Raw genomic sequence first — 20,814 nt, 5'->3', positions numbered from 1 at the left:
AATACAATATTATAACTGACGACCGGTCTGGCCTAGTGTGTAGTGATCTTGCCTGTGAAGCCTATGGTCCTGGGTTCGAATCCTGGTAAGGGCATTTATTTGTGTGATAAACTCAATATTTGTTCCTGAGTCATGGGTGTTTTCTACTTAACTCTGTCTGTCTGTCTGTTAATCAATTCAGTTGATGGACATATTACTACAACATAAACACGTTTTATTGCGCCACAAAGTAAGAACACAAACGCCGCCATTGCCTTTAATTAAATTACACCAAAACCACACGAAAAGTTGCGCCGCTCCCTTTTGGGTTATTCACAGACTACAGCCCATAGACTCCGTGTATATAAACAACATAGAATAAAACAAAGTCGCTTACCGCTGTCTGTCTGTCTGTATGTATGCTTAGATCTTTAAAACTACGCAACGGAGTTGATGCGGTTTTTTTTAATAGATAGAGTAATTCAAGAGGAAGGTTTATGTATAATTTGTTAACCCGTGCGAAGCGTAAACAATATTTTGAACATAATACATAACACTATATCAGACATTTCAAAAACTAAAACACATGAGATTATACATACATACACACAATCTTATCGCTAATATATTATATGCTAGATCGTTTTAAAAACCAGACAACCAAAAATGTTTACATAATGGCGAAGTCGTGAAACTTCCAATAAGTCTCATGCGCTTTTTATTTTGAAAAAATTACAGTTGCATTAGACACTACTTTAGTATTACCCACGGTGGGTAACCGACCTTTATGTCAGACACGTTTTTTTTTTCGAAATTTGTAATTTAGTTAAGTAGGTACAAGAGTTTTGATCATGACTGAAACGAGCGTTCGCTCCTTTATGCTAAAATATCTAGGAGACCGAGCTATGCTCGGAAAACATATAAAATACTCAAAAAGCTTTCCCAGAGATAAGACCTAGCTAGATCGACTTTTTGCCCCCTAAAACTCCTATACAGCAAATTTCAGCGAAATCTTTAGAGCCGTTTCCGAGATCCTCAAAATGTATATAAAAATAAATAAATATACAAGTATTGCTCGTTTAAAGGTAAAAGATAAATATAAAAGCGTGAATGCGTGGCGCCCGGCAGTCTTGTAGGTTCAGGCGGAGTATGTCACTTTCTTAGGACGTCACATTCTGAGTTTGTCACTTTCTGACTTTGTCACTTTCTGAGATCGTCACATTCTGACTTTGTCACTTTCTGAGATCGTCACATTCTGAGATCGTCACATTCTGAGTACGACACTTTCTGAGGACGTCACTTTCTGAGAACGCCACTTTCTGAGGACGTCACTTTCTGAGTTCGTCACTTTCTGAGTTCGTCACTTTTTTAGCATAGGTACGATTTAACAGTATAATATACCTGCACGAAAGATGTATACTGCCAGCAACCAGATTAGCTGTTCGACATACGGTCGCTTTTATATCCTACATACCAATACCAATCTCTGTTTGCCTTACGCCTGACTGGTAGAGAATTCCATCTGGCAAAAGGTCCTATGTATCGTGCAATAAAGTGAAAATAGAGAAATAAATAATAATAATAAAACAATCTAATTATGTTTCAATCAGAGTATTTAATTCAGAATTCTTAGAAACTACAAGCACCAAAACATTTAGCCACAGATTAGCTCGTGAAGGTATCACGGCAAGCTCGCTGACACCAGTGGAAGGTCATTCCGACATATTTACATTTAAACGGACTGCCGCTCCTTTCGTGACAACATATTCTTCAGCATACCGCGTCTTCTGTCATGTCTCCATAAACTCAAACGTCTTTTTTTCTGATGATAGTGTAAATTTTGGATACCTATCTGCGTATAAAATCAGCATTGCAGTTTTGTTTCAGACAATATTTCTTCTCGTGTCATCTGTGGAGAAAGGCGTCAATGGATTTTTTCTTCAAAGCGTTCCCAAATTTCAGAATATATGTTCAGCCATCAATCACTTCTGCGTATGGAGTGATCCATACTCTCATAGTTCTCATGTTCTTTATTTGTTTACATATATTAGATTCCAACGGACACTTCTTAGTAACGAGAATAAGTTAAAGAGTAATTAAACCAAATCAACACATCCCACGCCATTACATAGAATGAATGACATTTTATAAATGGACGTCTAGTCTAGAGCTAAACAAAAAAGTATGGCAGCAAAATACTTTTCTACGATGTTCCTGTTGATGGTAATAACGCTCACTTCAAAGAAAAACATTCAAACCACTAACGACATACTGTTTTAAACACTAAGTATCAAAATTGCAAAAAGAACAGAACTGAGATATAGTAAAAACTTTTTATTCCAATGACTTTAATTGTAACATACCCAAATGACTTACGTCAAAGTGAATAGCGAACGAATATGGAATGAATAGAGTCGCCAAAGAGTCGCTATGGATTGTGTTTCCATATTAATTATTACATATTTATTAGATGAAATGTATTGTATGAAATCTAGAAGAGCACCAATTTACAATTATCTTTTACCGGCTTTCCCCACTGAAGTCGTTTTTTTCTTCTTTAAAATTGATTAACTTTTTTAATAAAACCTTGTTTGATATCCGGATATGAATAAAGTCTGTGCGGAAAGAGAAGAGTCGTGAGATGTATTGGGCCCCATACATTCCACGACTCTTCTCTTTCCGCACAGACTCTAACACGAAAATAGGTTTTAAAGTAACTAAACTAAAACACTAATATTTTAACTATGTAGACTTAAAAATACATTAAAATTAAAAATAAACAAATATTAAGTAAAGGAAAAATATAATATAACTTTTTATTTATAAATTTTTAAAATTACCTATAGAATCCTAACATCTTTGAAATAAATTAAGTTTACTATTTGAAGTTTATTATTAACTGCCTTTTAGGCAAACATTTGTTTTTGAAACATTATTTTTTGGAATGAGTTATCGAATTTATTATAACAATCCTGTGATTGTTACTGTATTCCTTCTCTCTCTGGAATTAAAGTAAATATGTTTACTTAAGTGATTGGTTTTACATTTGATGCTATAACAATTTTTACTATAAAACAGCTCTAGCTGTTATAGTATATTCCGGGTTAGGGATACCTATTATCTCAATGTAAAATAAGCCCTAATTTAATGACGTTATGCTTAATATTTGGTTGATGACTATATTGCTATTTGACTTTTTGTCATATTCTATATAAAATAGAATCAGAATTTGAAAGCAGAACGTCACACCGTCATTTACTATTTCTGGCTGAAATTATATAGAGTGGTAATAACAGTCACATATTTTTTTTGTAGGTAAGTAAGTATATTTTATAGTTTGTGTTTTTTATTTTATCTCGAGTTTTAATTCAAATTTACTTTAAAATAAAAGAATAAATTAAAACAATAATTTTAAATTTAATTTGTAAATATAGGTACAGTAAGTACTTAAAAGTCACATATTTTAATACTAGTGGCTCTGTGAGCTGTAGACCTCGCGAGCAGAGCTAAAAACTGAATAAATGTATGGCAAAAATATTTATTAAAATATAGGTAATAGTACATGTAATATAAACAAAAAATTAAAAACTACATAAAGCTACAAACAAAAATTTAACGAATACGCTTAACCCGCGCTTGATAAATAAAAAATACGAATTTTTTAATTTTTTCAAAATAAAAAAATATTTAAAATAAAAAACAACTATACGAAATTTAAGTATAAAAAAATACAAAAAGTTATGTAGCAGTATACAATTACTGGGGAATTGGGGATGGAACCAGGGACCTGCCGATGCAAACAAAAAAAGCGAACGTTTGCAAAATACGCCATTATAGTTCTTACTAAAGCTGACGAAATTTAGCTATTCATTCTCAAGTAAAAACTAAATATCTAAATACCGCCAAAACCAGCGATACAAATTTTCTGAATTTTTGGCCATTTAATCTATAAACATGTCTCAAAAAGAAAAAACTCTTATGATACCGATACGACTATTTCTTTAGGCGGGAGCTATCACGACTCCGCCATTTTGAAAAATTTCCAAAAACCGGACCGACAAAAAAAATTATTTAGTCATAGAATTCGGTCACAAAATTTCACGAAAATCGGTTACGAATTGCGACCTGTAGAGGAGAACATCCGGACATACAAAAGCAAAATGTCCGAGTCAAAACGTAGACCTTCGCTACGCTTCGGTCAATGAATTTAAATATTTACTTACCTACTAGTTATGGTGGTTTTAACTACTCTATACAAGGTGGTACAAACCTCGATGTCCAAAAATTTTTTTTAGATTCTTCACTACTTGGGCAATCAGATTACTAATTTGGGAACTTTCCACCTCGGTTCCTTTGACAGGTGACTCTGTCAAATTATGATGTTATTATGGTGTTATGGTCCCTTTTTAGAGTTTTTCGTAAATAACTCTTGAACGGTGGCCCGTAGCAAAAAATGTTCTACTACATAAGTAATCCATATAAAATTTCCTACAAAAAAGGTTCAGTACACTTTTTCGCTAGGATAAATATTTCAAAATATATTAATGTGGGAAAGTTACCTATAATTTGTTCTAAGGTAGTTTTTTTTTAGTTTTTCGTAAATAACTCGTAAACGGTAGCCCACAGCAAAAAAATATCCTTAGAATAAATTATACGTGACTTTCCCACTTTAATATATTTTAAAACATTGATCCTAGCAAAAAAGTGTACTGAGCCTTTTTTGTAGGAAATTTTATACGGATTACTTATGTAGTAGAACATTTTTTGCTACGGGCCACCGTTTAAGAGTTATTTACGAAAAAGTCTAAAAAGGGACCTTAACTCAAAGCCCCCCCACCCGTTAGCTTCACCCCATCCCCGGGTATCTTGTTTAATAGTCTTGTGTCCTGCATAGTGGGTAAAACATAGAGATCAAATGTATAAATTAATGTATCTACCATCTTTCATGTTACCTATGTTTAACAAAATAAATGTACTTAACTGAAACTCACACATACACACACACACACAAACACACACACACACACACACACACACACACACACACACACACAATAATGTAATTGCTATGCACTCATATTAGAATGTCATTGTTTTCTGGCATCAAAACAAGCCCTATAATTAATTGCTTTAAATATAAATACAAAAACAAAATGGGAAATGTAGTAAATAAGTCATACTAGATTCGATGTTCCTTATATAACTTAGTAACTTGTTTTTTGACAATAAAAATATTTTTATATATATATGTCGGCGACAGATGGTCCCGATGGCGGTGGGCGCGTGGGGGTAGTACCTAGATGTATTACTTCACAGCCAAAATAGTAGGTATGCTACCTACGCATGAAATAAACATTCGGACTCATTAACCATACTAGTGCCTACTATTATTTGAGTACTAAATAATAAAAATAACTAAACGATCTTACGATGGAATCGGAATTCAATAAAAATAAAAAGATCACATGAAATCGTTCAAATCTTTATTTAAGTCAAACTAAACCGGCTCCAACCCTACACCTCTGACCCGAGAAGATTTAACCCGGCAACAAACTCGGCGGGACACATCTTTTCAAAACAACACATAGTTTCTTTATTTTACAAAAGTAAGCTTCTAATGGCACATAAGAAATCAAAATAACACTTGGAATAAAACACTTAGCTAAACGGTTAAACAACGTGAGAATCTATAAGCTTTCAGAATAATCCTTCAGGTGTAAGCCTTCAGGAACGTAGCGAATTAGGCACGAGCTTGGCTAACGTCCGATCTCTAGCGCGGTCCGATCAAGAAGCAGGAAGCCAGTTCCAGCGGCGGAGCCAACCGCTCCCGCCTCCAATTCAAGTTGGTAAACCTGCCTGACCAGTCTACCAACATAACGACAAAAATGCCTGCCCGTGCCTACGTTCACTCAAGATAGGTACACATCTTGACGTTCCAAAGCCTTCTACCTGTCATTTTAGTTCAACAATACGCCAAACATTGCTAATCGATTTTATACAGGCGTCTAACTATGAACTGTAATGCTGCAATACGTCTTTCTGGTGTCTCGCTCCGACATATATATATATTTTTATATATTTTTTATTTATAAACTAAATACACCATTCCCTAGAACTATGCCAAAATTGGCTTACACATGTATTATTTCCCCCGATTGGCAATTTTTGGTGTTCGTTTGGTGTACTATAGGTACATAGGGTATATTCTAATAGCCCACGATATGAGAAATCTAAAAAAAATGTTGGATGTCGTGGTATAGACCACCCTGTATAGTTTGAGTGTTGGATTGCAACTAAATCAGTACGACGCTGTCATTTTCTATTACGCGATTACGTCCGATTTTACCCGAAAAACGAAGTTCATTCTGAGAGTTAACGGACTGTAAGTATAGTTGGTCAAACCAATTTGTCATGAAATAAGAACAATACAAACTATACTCATCCTTTTCTTTTGGGTGCTAGTACTAGAGTAAGACAAAGATAGTATGATTATCTCTGTCTATGTTTGAAATGAGACACTCCTTTGACAAACTATATATAACCTTTATGTAGTTTCGCATTTTAAATAGAAAAAAAAATCAGCGATGTGAAATCGGCGACATGCTAGATTTTTATTGTCAGGATAAAAGTATAATGTAATAATAATTTAAAAATTCATCGTGTAACCTATATAGGAAGAAAACAAACAAATAAATAACATGAGAACTATGAGAGTATGGATCACTCCATACGCAGAAGTGATTGATGGCTGAACATATATTCTGAAATTCGGCAACGCTTTGAAGAAAAAATCCATTGACGCCTATTCTCCACAGATGACACGAGAAGAAATATTGTCTGAAACAAAACTGCAATGCTGATTTTATACGCAGATAGGTATCCAAAATTTACACTATCATCAGATTCATCAGAAAAAAAGACGTTTGAGTTTATGGAGACATGACAGAAGACGCGGTATGCTGAAGAATATGTTGTCACGAAAGGAGCGGCAGTCCGTTTAAATGTAAATATGTGGGAATGACCTTCCACTGGTGTCAGCGAGCTTGCCGTGATACCTTCACGAGCTAATCTGTGGCTAAATGTTTTGGTGCTTGTAGTTTCTAAGTATTCTGAATTAAATACTCTGATTGAAACATAATTAGATTGTTTTATTATTATTATTTATTTCTCTATTTTCACTTTATTGCACGATACATAGGACCTTTTGCCAGATGGAATTCTCTACCAGTCAGGCGTAAGGCAAACAGAGATTGGTATTGGTATGTAGGATATAAAAGCGACCGTATGTCGAACAGCTAATCTGGTTGCTGGCAGTATACATCTTTCGTGCAGGTATATTATACTGTTAAATCGTACCTATGCTAAAAAAGTGACGAACTCAGAAAGTGACTTCCTCAGAAAGTGTCGTACTCAGAATGTGACGATCTCAGAAAGTGACAAAGTCAGAAAGTGACGAACTCAGAATGTGACGATCTCAGAAAGTGACAAAGTCAGAAAGTGACGAACTCAGAATGTGACGATCTCAGAAAGTGACAAAGTCAGAAAGTGACGAACTCAGAATGTGACGTCCTAAGAAAGTGACATACTCCGCCTGAACCGTCTTGTATGCGTCGTCTAGTAGCAAACGATCTGTCGGGTTACCCTAAGCGGTTATGATGCCCTGGTTACGTAGAGGTATAATATTTATGAGAGGCATTGTGTGGAAAGACAACCTTATTGCATATTTCAAGGGGTGCTCGCTTTACTAAATTAGATTAATTTATAATAATGATAATACACGTGTTTAGTTGGAGTGAAGTAAATTTCAAATTAAAAACGCTTTGCAAGTTTGCAGCCTAAACATGAGGTAAACTTTTAAAATACTAGACAGTTTTGTTCAAATCTCGTCAATTAGAAATAGTATTTGTTACCTACATACTATAATTTATCTCTAAAATCACGAAAAAAAAACGTTAAAAACATTTACCTTAATGAAAGCGTCAACGTTACATACCATCAGTATGTAGTCTATAAAAGATGCTCCAAACGCCAGGCTCGATACATTTTAACTACCTACTAAATAAATGAAAGCCTCCGAAGCCCAGACCAAAATAAAAGAGCCCATGAAGCCCTAATGTTAAGTGCATTGTATTAATGAAGAAGGCATACAGCTCCAGGGTACTCCAGACATTGGCAACAGGCCAACCTGTGACCACTACACACTTCTTATACACTCCAAATTGGTCAGTGACAAGTTAGTATCTTATCTTTTATTTCAAGTCAGTAACTAAAAGTCGAAAAAAAAACCGGCCAAATGCGGGTCGGACTCGCGCAGGAAGGGTTCCGTACCATTACGCAAAAAACGGCAAAAATTCACGTTTGTTGTATGGGAGCCCCACTTAAATATTTATTTTATTTTGTTTCCTTGTATTTGTTGTTATAGCGGCAACAGAAATACATCATCTGTGAAATTTTCAACTGTAGCTATCACGGTTCATGACTTAGACAGACGGACAGCGGAGTCTTAGTAATAGGGTCCCCGTTTTTACCCTTTGGGTAAGGAACTCTAAAAACGATGCGTCGATCTACAGCGGTGTCGTACAAGCGTTCTGCCGAGCAACAGTTTATAGCGAGCCTGATGTGTTGAGCATGAGCAGACTTTTATATCGCGATTACGACCATCGCATCGCAAAATTCGCAAAACTATTCAATCAACAGTTGAACGTAATTTCGATCTTTTGTACTAACCGTTCGTCGTGAGGCTCCACACTTATTGGTATATCCAAACCAAATCCAAACACACTACACTCACAGTGTCACTCCGCGTGACCAACGAGTCACGCGTCCGGTGGTAACGTTGAAAGCGAACGCAGCCGAGCCGACGCGCACGAATGAGGGTAGACAGCGCACAACTTTGACACCCACCCGCTGTCTTCAGTTACCCGTGAACAAGATGCATGTAACTCCGTCGAAATATCGGAAGCTCGAAAACAATACCAAAGGTAATCACGGTTCATATCCCGGTCGATATGTCTAGTCAAACTAACCGTGAATCATTCAAAACTGTTATTGATACGACCTTGACCGTCTTGGAGGTAGTCGCAAATCTCATGCACGACTTTCACTTCATTTTGCAAGCACCAATCAGCGTGAGCGTTTTCAAAGTCGTGTCAAAATAAGATCAAAACCGTAAAAAGTTGTTTAATCTGAATCGGGCTCTTGTTCTTCTGAAGAGTCGAATAGACTCACAGCAAAGTGATTTCAATTTAATTAACTTTCACTAAATAAAATAAAGCACAAAAACTGTCAAACGGAATGAAACGAATGGAAATGATCTGTCTGTGCGTCTCCTTTTAAACCCGCAGTAATTAAACTCTCTTAATTAAAACTCTATCTACTCTTAATAACCTTCAAAAACTCTTTCTGTTTTAAGATACAAAATAGAACTTTATCTCTATTTCTTAAGGTTCAAATTAAAATACTAGTAAAAACCTCTTCTTCACAATGCCAAGATACAAAAACAACTCTATTACAGGGCTATTTAAAGTCGAAATTTAAAAAAGAGGAATGGTAGATTGAGTAAACCGATGCCCATCTGCAGGCAGTTAAGTTATTTTCCAAACATAGTAACTATGAAATCTTGTAGTTGAAGATACAACTTTGTTACTCAAGAATAAGGTTCAAAGTAAAAGTTTAGACGTATTAAAGCGCAATAAGGCATTATGACAATTACATTGTGGTTCGTTAAACGTAGTTTTATGCAAGTAATAGACTTTAATTAAGGGCTGATTTAGACGGCGCGCGAACTCGCATGCGATTTTAGTTACATTGCGGACTGTTGGTTACGTACGTTAAAAATAAGCTACCCAAATTACTAACTCCACGCAGAAGTCGCGGGCAAAAGCTAGTTTTATAAAATAAAAGTGTCAAAAGTTGATTTTACAAAAAATTATTTTGTAACAAAACGGAGGCTCAAATGGGGCATAATATTAAATGTTTGTTTTCGCTGCTATGTCAGTTTTTTTTCTAGATTTATTCTACCACTTTACTGGTGTGATTGTTAGTCATTACTATTGACTGGTCTTTGGTAATCAGTATTTTCTTTAACAATTCCTTTGCTTCGATTTATTCAGCTTGGTATGGACAGTTGGAAGTTTAATTAATACTTCGTAAATCCTCAGGAATCCGTGGCTTTAACTTAGCAGACTCTAGCTTTTATTTCATATAAATATACGGTCGCCGGACACTTTTTAGGGTTCCGTATCCTATTACTAAGACTCTGCTGTCCGTCTGTCCGTCCGTTTGTCTGTCATCAGGCTGTAACCCATGAACCATCATAGCTAGACAGTTGAAATTTTCACAGATGATGTATTTCTGTTGCCGCTATAATAACAAGAAATAGGTACTAAAAACAAAATAAAATAAATATTTTAAGTGGGGCTCCCATACAACAAACGTGTTTTTTTTTTTGCCGTTTTTTGCGTAATGGTACGGAACCCTTCGTGTGCGAATCCGACTTGCACTTGGCCGGTTTTTTAAGGAAACTAGTCAACAGGTGCTAATAGTTACCATCCTAATTGAGCATCCTAACAGCAGCTTCCCGTTCCATGTACTAATAAATAAATAAATAAAATAATAAATAGAATAGAATAGAAGTTTTCCGTTTCATACTGTACTAATATATTTATAGTAGGTAGGGCAAACCTTGGCTTATCGGTGATACTTGGTAATTCGGTGATACTGCGTTATAATCTTACACAGTTCTCACCATGAGGAAATGCGAGCTATAAAATTGTTGGCAGCTGTTAGTTTTGATGCTTGCAATTGGGTTGGCAGCGATTTAATTGCTTACATTTCAGCATTGTAAGCTCAGCGTAAGATAACAACGCATCATCACCGAATTACCAAGTATCACCGATAAGCCAAGGTTTGCCCTACATTGCGATACAAGTGCGAAAAACAGGAAATTCGCAACGAGTGGCTATAAATTAAAACATGACCGTAGGGGACGTATGGAGCGTTTTAAATCGACTCGAACATGCCGAACCGAATAGTCAATATTTTACTACATGTTTTTTCAAATAATAACAAAGTTTAAAGACATGTAGGTAGGGTCTATAAAGAGGCCCACTGATTACCAATCCGCCGGACGGTATCGGCCTGTCAGTTAGAACAAAAAGTTGACAGTTCCGAACAACTGACAGGCCGATACCGTCTGGCGGACTGTTAATCAGTGGGCCCAATATGGACCTTGTTGCCTCGAAATAAATTTTAAAATAAAATTAGTAAATAGGTAAGTACACTGTTTTTGTTGCTCTCAGTAACCAATCAAAAACTCCGTACAAAACTTATATATTACGGTACCGTGCCAAATTCAATTAAAACTTTTGTTAATTTGCTGTCTTACGCTTTTTCTTATCTACAGATAATATTTCTTTCGGTAAAATATGAGCTGTCAGCAACGTTGGTCAGGGTTATCGCCTACTTTAAAAATAAAAATGATTTTTAATAAAACTTTTAGTTTTAAATTTATTAAGACATGGTTTGATTTATAATTTTAGAAAAACTAAAATTCATGAAAAATATTGACAATTTTTACTTTTCTTGTCAGTTAAATATACTTTCTACAATGTAATTAAAGTTTCTTTGGTTGCGCTTATTTGCTTTGATAAAAATGCATTCCAATTTTCCAATTGTGTTATTTTTTAGGGTTCCGTACCCAAAGGGTAAAAACGGGACCCTATTACTAAGACTCCGCTGTCCGTCCGTCCGTCCGTCCGTCCGTCTGTCACCAGGCTGTATCTCACGAACCGTGATAGCTAGACAGTTGAAATTTTCACAGATTATGTATTTCTGTTGCCGCTATAACAACAAATACTAAAAACAGAATAAAATAAAGATTTAAGTGGGGCTCCCATACAACAAACGTGATTTTTGACCGAAGTTAAGCAACGTCGGGCGGGGTCAGTACTTGGATGGGTGACCGTTTTTTTGCTTGTTTTGATCTGTTTTTTGTTGATGGTGCGGAACCCTCCGTGCGCGAGTCCGACTCACACTTGGCCGGTTTTTTGTAATTTGGTCTATAAACCTAAACAATTTCTATTATGTATGTCTCACAACTCGCAACAGTTTAAATTCGATCAATGTTATTTTTTATATACCCTCTATATTTGTATGAATACCTACATGTAAATATCATTTTGTAATAATATGTTTTTTAGTTGCTTCGCAGACACAGTATTGTACGGAGATATAAACAAAATACATAAACACAAAAATATACATTAATATTGTTTGAGCCTTTACAAGCCTATAGCCTTTACACATTCATACTGTTTTATCTGCCTTTTACATAAGTGCCAAGTCTAGTCAAGTCGAAGCTATTCAGCTCAGTGCAGTTTCACACGAGATTTAAAGCATAATTCTCAGAGAATCATATAATATAATAATAGAATGTATGGCACGGAGCCACGCCTCGTATTGTGTTCGATGCCTGTGCGAGGCACATCTGTAATTTACATACGAGGTAAATATTGCTTTTAGTCTGTATTATGTAAATGAGCACTTAAGAAGCCCACTGATTAACAGTCCGCCGGACGGTATCGGCCTGTCAGTTGTTCGGAACTGTCAACTTTTTGTTCTAACTGACAGGCAGGCAGACAGGCAGGCGGACTGTTAATCAGTGGGCCCCTTAAGAATTGTAATACTTTTTGTGTCCACGAACCCGATTCAGATAGAACAACTTGATACGGTTTTGATCTTATTTTAATACTACATTGAAGATCGCTTACCAGCGGTAGCACGGTCGCATTTTTATCGCTTGTCACCATGCCTGTCACGTTCTAACACGTATGTAAGTGCGAAAGTGACGGGCATAGTGACAGGCGATATGGAACCATGCTGCACCCCCTGCTTGAGCATGCTGTGAAATCTGAATCAGGCTGATTGCACGATGACATGAAAAATGCATTTTTCAGTGAAGTCAATTCAAAATTTCGTACTCATCATAACTGTAACAAATCCTTCATCATACAAAATATTTCATTCAACAGGCAAGACCTGAAAACATGCTTTACTTGTTTAAAACGCTGAACAACTAATTCAAGCCGGCATGAATGCACAGCATGGCTCGAGCGAAACCTTTCACGTTCACAACCACGGCTTTATCTGCCAGCGGAAACATTGCCACGGCTTGTAAAGTGTGGGTGAGGCGGATTCTACGAGTAACCAGTGTACAGGGACCTTAACCTTTTCCACGCCGTGTCAAACACAAAAGCTGTCACTCAGACGCCACATCATTGAAGTGTCAAAACTGAAGTTGAACTTTATGTATATGCACGTAGTTCGATGTTGCTCTGTGGTCTGTGACCGATTAATCGGTCTTTGGCGTTGAACCTACGGTGCGGATATATCGGTCATTGGCGTCCAAAAGGTTAAGGCTCGGTTCAACTGTAGTCTTGATATTCTTCTTCTTTTAAAAATGCCTTTCTTCAAATGTATGTACCTGTTCATCACAGAAAAGGTCCTTAATGGTTTCTTTCTTCTAAATGGGGTCTTAGTAGGACAAAGTGATAGCTACATATAGCCACGATGGATTACTGATGGATTTAAATTTTATTGTGTCTATTTTTTTTATTTGCAGAAATCTTCTTTATCACTATTTACCGGCCAGACTGTATGCTATTTAAGTACTCAACTCGCGTATATACAGTGTATTTTGGTACTCGGAAATCCTTTGGAACAACCGTGTATTGTTCGAGGCAAAAAGCAAGCGTAAAATATAGCGCCCCCTTTATTCCATCTCGTTTACATGAAAAATAACTCTTCGCGAGTATGCTCGCCGTACAATGTGCGAAAACAAATCTAGTTTCGCTACATAAAAAGCCCATTTATCACTAACTGCTTTGTATGTTACTCGTTGCTCAATAGGAAGATCAAGATAAGATAAGATAAGATAAAGGATAGTTTATTCAAGTAGGCATAATTACAATGCGCTTATGAACGTCAAATAAAGCTAGGTAGACCGGCTCCAACCCTACACCTCTGCCCCGAGAAGATTTAAATCCCCCCTCAATTGGAGGAGGGTATCCCAATATGGGACCGGCAACAAACTCGGCGGGACACATCTTTTCAAAAAAAATTACATCTTATAATTAACATGCATTACGAGAAAATAAGTAAAAAAAAATACAAGATTATTTACAGGTTTATACATTAAAAAAATAAACTAACATAACTAAATAAAACTAAATTTAAACTAAAAACGAATACTAAATAAAATTAAAATTAATCTAAAAATTGGACCCCTTTGGCATGATGCCGAGGATGCTGGCAGCATTTCCCCGCTGTATTGCGAGGCTAATATGCTGCGCGAGAAAGCTGCCCCAAGGTAGTTATACTTTTTAAATGTTATTTCTTTAAAAAAACTAAATGCCCACGCCAATTCCTGGAATAAGTTGCCAAGCGGACCCCAGGCTCCCGTGACCCGTGGCAAAATGCCGGGACAACGCGAGGATGAATGATGATTTTTTTTTAGAAAAATTTTGGTTGTATTGAATACCTACGGTATATTTAAAATTATCATATACCGTAATATAGGTACGTCGCGCTGTCGCGCAAAAACAAATTCTCATTCACAATTTAAATTTAATCATGTAAACGTGTGCACGGTAAATGTATTCCTTTTGAAACTCGTATGAAAACAAGCTCCTTGTAAATAGTGTTTTCAAAGCATAACTTGCACGTATCGAGAGCGCTATTTTCCAGTCACCAGACTCGATAAAAAGCACCCGTTGCCAAATATATCGGGCAGAAATAAACAAGACTGGCGAAAATTTTCAGGAATTTCTAGCAACTAGGTATATACCTAAATTGTAACGATAAAAATGTGACCTTAGTGGGTCATTCTCTGAGAATATGTCTGCGAATAAATTTAAAAGTGGAAAAATTACTGTCTTGGGTAAGACTTGAACTGAAAAATATTAATAAATAAAAAATAAAAAAATATGAATATGTCTGCGGTTGCGTCTAAACTCTAATTGCCACGACTCTTTTCATACGTTTTGTATGGGTGGCGGCAATTAGATATATAGGGTTCCGTACCTCAAAAGGAAAATCGAAACCCTTATAGGATCACTCGTGCGTCTGTCTGTCTGTCCGACCATTCCCCCCTTTATCTCCGAAACTACTGGCATAGATTAGTATATGTTATTACACTACGGGGCAAAAAAAAGACACAAAATAGTTATTTACCTATGACTGAGATGCCAGGAAAACCTATTAGAAATGTGCAGTCAAGCGTGAGTCTGACTCGCACTTGGCCGGTTTTTTTAATGAAAATATGACTTTTATAATTACAGTGCCACACTTTGTTCTTTTGAAGTCGTGCAAAGTTAGTTTAGACAAACTCTAGGACTTATGTAAAATAATTCACTTACCTACAGATTTCGTCTGCTGTATTTTAAACATAAATATAATAAAAGGTAGGTATTTGCATTAAGCAATCCACTTACTTAAGTAATAACAAGGTACTTTGTGGCCTTTTGTGAATAAAAATTGTTCAAGAAAAACCTTGTAGAAAAATGAGGGTCGGTTGTTTTCATTTCGAATATTATTTTTAAGAATATTCTGTACTTTGAAAAGAAAAAGTAATTGGAAATATACCTGAAGGATAAATAGACTTATTAATCCAAGTTTGTGAGATACTGACCTTTACTTTTCAAGGTGACATTTTAGTGAACCCTTAACATTCAGTGCATTCTTAAGGGGCCCACTGATTAACAGTCCGCCGGACGGTATCGGCCTGTCAGTTGTTCGGAACTGTCAAATTTTTGTTCTAACTGACAGGCCGATACCGTCCGGCGGACTGTTAATCAGTGGGCCCCTTTAGGCACAAAATGGTCGCATCTAGCAATGTGCCAAAGGGAATTTTTAAAAATTGCAAAGTTCTCATGAAATGTTCTTTGGTACCTATTACGCCAATGAGTAACGTTAAGTGCCGAAAACCCGCGACTATCAGGTATTTTATAATTTCGTTAACAGGCCAGACGACCCGATAGTCGGGATCGTGGTACTACAGCTTAATATGACGAAGGTGGCCTGGCGCGGATGTGTTGTTTGGCTGGGTGGCAATGAATGGGAGACCTCAGGCCCCTCCTCCTACTAGATGGTGTGCTCAAATAATGGCACCTATGCAATTAAAACTGCACGAGGCTATAGATGCACTTGGCGGTGAACAGAACCCTATTAAGGAACCAGCCGGCCTAGCCAAGGTTACAATCGCTATCGCTTCGACAACGAAACGCTTTGTGTCTCTCTATCACTCTTCTAAATTAGTGCGGCCGCGTAGCCAATACGCCATTCGCTAACGCTCCGTAGCGAACGAAACGCAACTGTCACTGTCACACTAATAAGGAAGCGTGATAGAGACACAAAGCGATTCGATGGCGAAGCGATAGGGATTACCTTGGCTGGGCCGCCTGGCCTTCAACAGAAGGACATGATGTCACGATCCTCAGTATTGAGGGACCGATTGAAGAAGATGAATAAACAAATGAACAGTATATAAGTAGAAAGATAAACCTGTCCCCGGGCACGGGACATTTGGTTGTTATCTACAGCGTTGCTGATTAAATTCGTGTCGCTCCCGGGACAATATTAGTTTTGCCAAGAAATTGGCCGTGCTCCATTGCTTCCTACTTGTTTGGTTTGTTTCCTGTACTCAGGTAGCTATAGCACATATAATTAAGGCATAATATGCATAACGATAGAATAACTATGGAAAATGCATACACCACCACCACCACCATACACCATAATGGCACGTCACGTGTTACTTTTTATTAATAACAGCCAGTCATTTCCAGTATAATTATTATTTGTAGATATTAAATCGTTTTAAAGGTACTCATTCAAGACGTGCATGTAACTTCAACACCTGAGGGTTCAAACTTTGGCTTGTACTTTATCAGACCTTTACTTACTTTAGAAATAAAATAAGAAACTGAAAATAAATTGAAAAAGAAATGTTAGTCTCCTACCGCTCTGTCAGTGAGGACTAATATCACAAATCCTTTTAGTCGTAAATAAAAACTATCTTCAGTCCTGTAATTGTTAGAGCGTTTCCACATTATCCGTTCCCATACCTATCCGATTTTGGGTACAACCACAAAGAAGCAAAAAATGAAAAGTGACTTTTTATATTTATATTATGTACTTATTTTTTTAAAAGAAAGTGTTAGTGCAAAAATAAAAGGACTCAATGCCATGGGACACTCTCTAGCAGCTATTTTTTTTTTCAAGGGTCATCCAAATCGTCATCGGATCGGACAACGTGAAAACGCTCTTAATCAACAATATTGTTACAGTAACCGTTCCCCAAACGAACTCTCCTGACAATACCCAATTACCATTGGTACCCAGCACAAATTGTGTGGCTCCACTCTAATAATTTCAATTGAACTTAAATCCAATTGCAACTGTCAGCAAAATTTAGCAATCCCCCGCTGGCCAAATCGCAAACCCCATTTGAATGGCTTCATTTCCATTCAAAAAGTCACATTCATTTATATTTTTAATTTACTTGTCCATGAATGTGTGATGTGGGTTTTTGTTTTTCATCAAAACCGCGTCCATTGGGACGATGTGTATAAAATATGATGTGCGAATGGAGAGGTCAAACTGCGTGGCTTGATGAACAAATGACCCCTGGAAATGAGATAACGAGCGGGCCGGCAGCGATCAGGGGAGCTGTTCCAATCGCTCATAGGTTGGCTGCTCAGGCCCCGTAGACACAGAATAAATAATAGTACTAAGTACAGAAGACTCACTCTCTAACAAAACGCGTCTGTTACGATCAGCACAGATATGGCCGCTAGGTGGCGACAGCGCCACGCGCGGCTTATGGCTTTCCCCAAAATTGGGGCCGGAATGGATGTACTTTTGATCAGAGATGCGATTTATTTGAAATACTTCTATTTAAAATGCAAATACAAAATGCAAAATACCTATTTTGTATTTTGCATTTAAATGCCTTTTAGTAAAAAACATTTTGTATTTTATTTGAAATACTTTTCGAGATGTATTTTGCATTTTTAATATTCATTTCAAAATGCAAAATACTTTGTGATTAAGTTTAGCCAACATTACCAGTCAAACAAAATGAAATGAACGAATGACGCTTGTATTGCCGAATTTGACCGATAGAGGCGTCTGCTAGCCATGCGCGTAGGGTTGCCAGATGGTCGGGATTTGGCGGGATTCTCCCGATTTTTAGCATGTGTTCCCGATTCCCGACCAAGAGAAAATTGTCCCGAAAAACAGCCTCACGTAATAAAACAACAATTTCAAGTTCCAAACAGTCCTCGAGCGAGCGAGCGACCCGCGTCGAGTCGTAATGGACAGAGCAGCTGACGTAGTGCCAATAATGTAAAATTTCGTTGTTTTTAATACAATTACTTTAAGTTGAATGTTTTTTTCCCGGCCTAAGTCCCAAAATCCCGAAAAATTGAATTTTTTTCCCGATAATAGCGCCTTTTGATCTGGCAACCCTACATGCGCGCCCTTTTTTTTCTTTGGTCAGAGTGCGCGCCTTATAGCCGTTTAGACTCGCGGCTCGGCTCGCGGCGCGTCTCGTGGGCCGTGGCTCGCCTCGACACACTCGCATTCGGCTTGTCATTCGGTTATAAACCTTATGCCGTGCCGTTAGTGTTTAAATTATATTAGCTCGATGAGCTTGCTAGCCACGAGAGTATAAACCGACTATTATGTCTGACTAGAGTCAGACCAAGAAAAGTCTGCAGCGGATTTGATAGCTCACGCAGTGCAAGTGTTATTTTAAACGTCAAACTTCTATGAAATTATGACTTATAAACAACACTTGCACTGCTTGGGCTATCAAATCCGCTGCAGACTTTTTTTGGTCCGACTCTAGTGTCAATGTGAAACGAAAATGACAAACATTATCTATTCTATGGCTATTCTCATGATAAATACCTAAAACAAACAAAAATATCTGAGATTTGGTCAAACAAAAGATATTTTATTTTGAAAAAGCATTTTGAAAATACCTATTTTGTATTTAGCATTTGAAATACAAAACGCAAAACTATTTGGTATTTTGCATTTGAAATAGTAAATCTGAAAAGTATTTTGCATTTTGTATTTAAATGCTTTTTTAAAACCATTTTGTTCATCTCTGCTTTTGATTCTACCTGTAGCAAAGCGACGAAATCGCGGAGTGAGCCACGCCTGCCGTAGATGCCAATCGCTAACGCTACGTAGCGATCGAAACGCAATTGTCACTGTCGCACTAATATGGAAGAGTGATAGAGAGACACAAAGCGATTCGATGGTGAAGCGCAAGCGATCGTCACCTTGGCTAGGCCGCCAGGCGCCGTAGATGCCAATCGCTACTACGTAGCGAACGAAACGCAACTGTCACTGTCGCACTAATATGGAAGAGTATAGAGAGACACAAAGCGATTCGATGGTGAAGCGCAAGCGATTGTCACCTTGGCTAGGCCGCTAGGCGCCGTAGATGCCAATCGCTAACGCTACGTAGCGATCGAAACGTAACTGTCACTGTCGCACTAATATGGAAGAGTGATAGAGACACAAAGCGATTCGATGGCGAAGCGCAAGCGATTGTCACCTTGGCTAGGCCGCCAGGTGAACAATCACACTGATCATACGTACACAGATTGGTTCTATCAGGTATGATGTTCCCCGCCGTATTACAGCCACTTCGATAATTTTCATTCCATCATTGATTTTATCAAGGAATTAAACGGATACAGCGGCGGCAACAACGACGCCGCAACAGTAGCAACTGCAGTTGACATCCGAACATCACCTACACGTCTGTTACGTGAAGGGACAGAGTAGACGTGGATAGGGAAATGACTATGTCAATTATGCAAACTTTCTTGATCTTTGGACAAATCACCGGTTAGAAGTCAACTTTCAGATCTAAAGTTTATTAATTTTGAGATATAATTTAGGTCAGGTCAGGTCTCAAGTCTCCACAATGACTTTTTAGGAAGACTCACGCTAGAATGGTCTGACTGGGGTGAGGTGTCCGATACTTCAGTTTTCTATAGAAAGCATCATGATCACCAATCACCCGTCGTAAAAAAACGAAGTGACAGAAGCCTCGGCCCGGACCCGGACGGTTTTAGCATGAGTCATCTTTTAAATGGCGAACAAGAATCATTGCGAATCTCAATTTAAACTGGCTTTTCAGAGCGTTCGACTCGCCACCGCTCACAACCAGAAATTTACACAGCTTGTTATTTACCACACGCCATTACCGCCTTTATCGCGAACGATACAGGGGCGATAGTTACGTTGAGAATACGCAGTTATCTTTGATGTCAGTGATTTCTTTTGTCCTACGCGTAAATAGCTCATTAAAGTGGACGGAACACGGCGGGAAATGGAGCGGCAGCTGTGGAGACACATTCGAAATTTAAAAATATGAACTTGATTTGATATTGTTTTGATTGAAAAGCTATACCAGCTATAATTTCATAGAAGGAGGAGGTTTTGTATTCGGTTGTTGCAATTTTTTTATATTAGCTATTTTTAAATATGTAATATATTATTATATGTAATATACATTATTTATTTTATAATCTAGTATTTTATAATACACATACAATTAACTATATGATTTTTAAAACCGAATTTGTGTGATTGATTGATGTATTGACTGAATATAACGTTTTACGCGATATACATTTTGCTTCAAAACTATCTGCAAACATTTTTTTTTAATAGCCTATATTGTGTCCCACTGCTGGGCAAAGGCCTCCCCTGTCTTTCGCCACTCGTCGTTTGCTAACATTTAAACGATCT

At 37.3% G+C, this 20,814-nt stretch overlaps 1 protein-coding gene across 1 annotated transcript in view; it reads right to left on the bottom strand.

The window, feature by feature from the left end:
- LOC134656892 (uncharacterized protein CG3556) overlaps nucleotides 1-20,814 on the bottom strand; it is a 147,475-nt gene that overhangs the window by 122,697 nt on the left and 3,964 nt on the right. The gene's annotated exons all lie outside the window — the stretch shown is intronic.

Source organism: Cydia amplana, chromosome 19 (assembly GCF_948474715.1).
Source record: "Cydia amplana chromosome 19, ilCydAmpl1.1, whole genome shotgun sequence".
In the NCBI taxonomy this organism is placed as follows: Eukaryota; Metazoa; Arthropoda; class Insecta; order Lepidoptera; family Tortricidae; genus Cydia; species Cydia amplana.
Note: the sequence above shows the minus strand (reverse complement) of the source record. Positions and strands in the feature narration are given on the sequence as shown.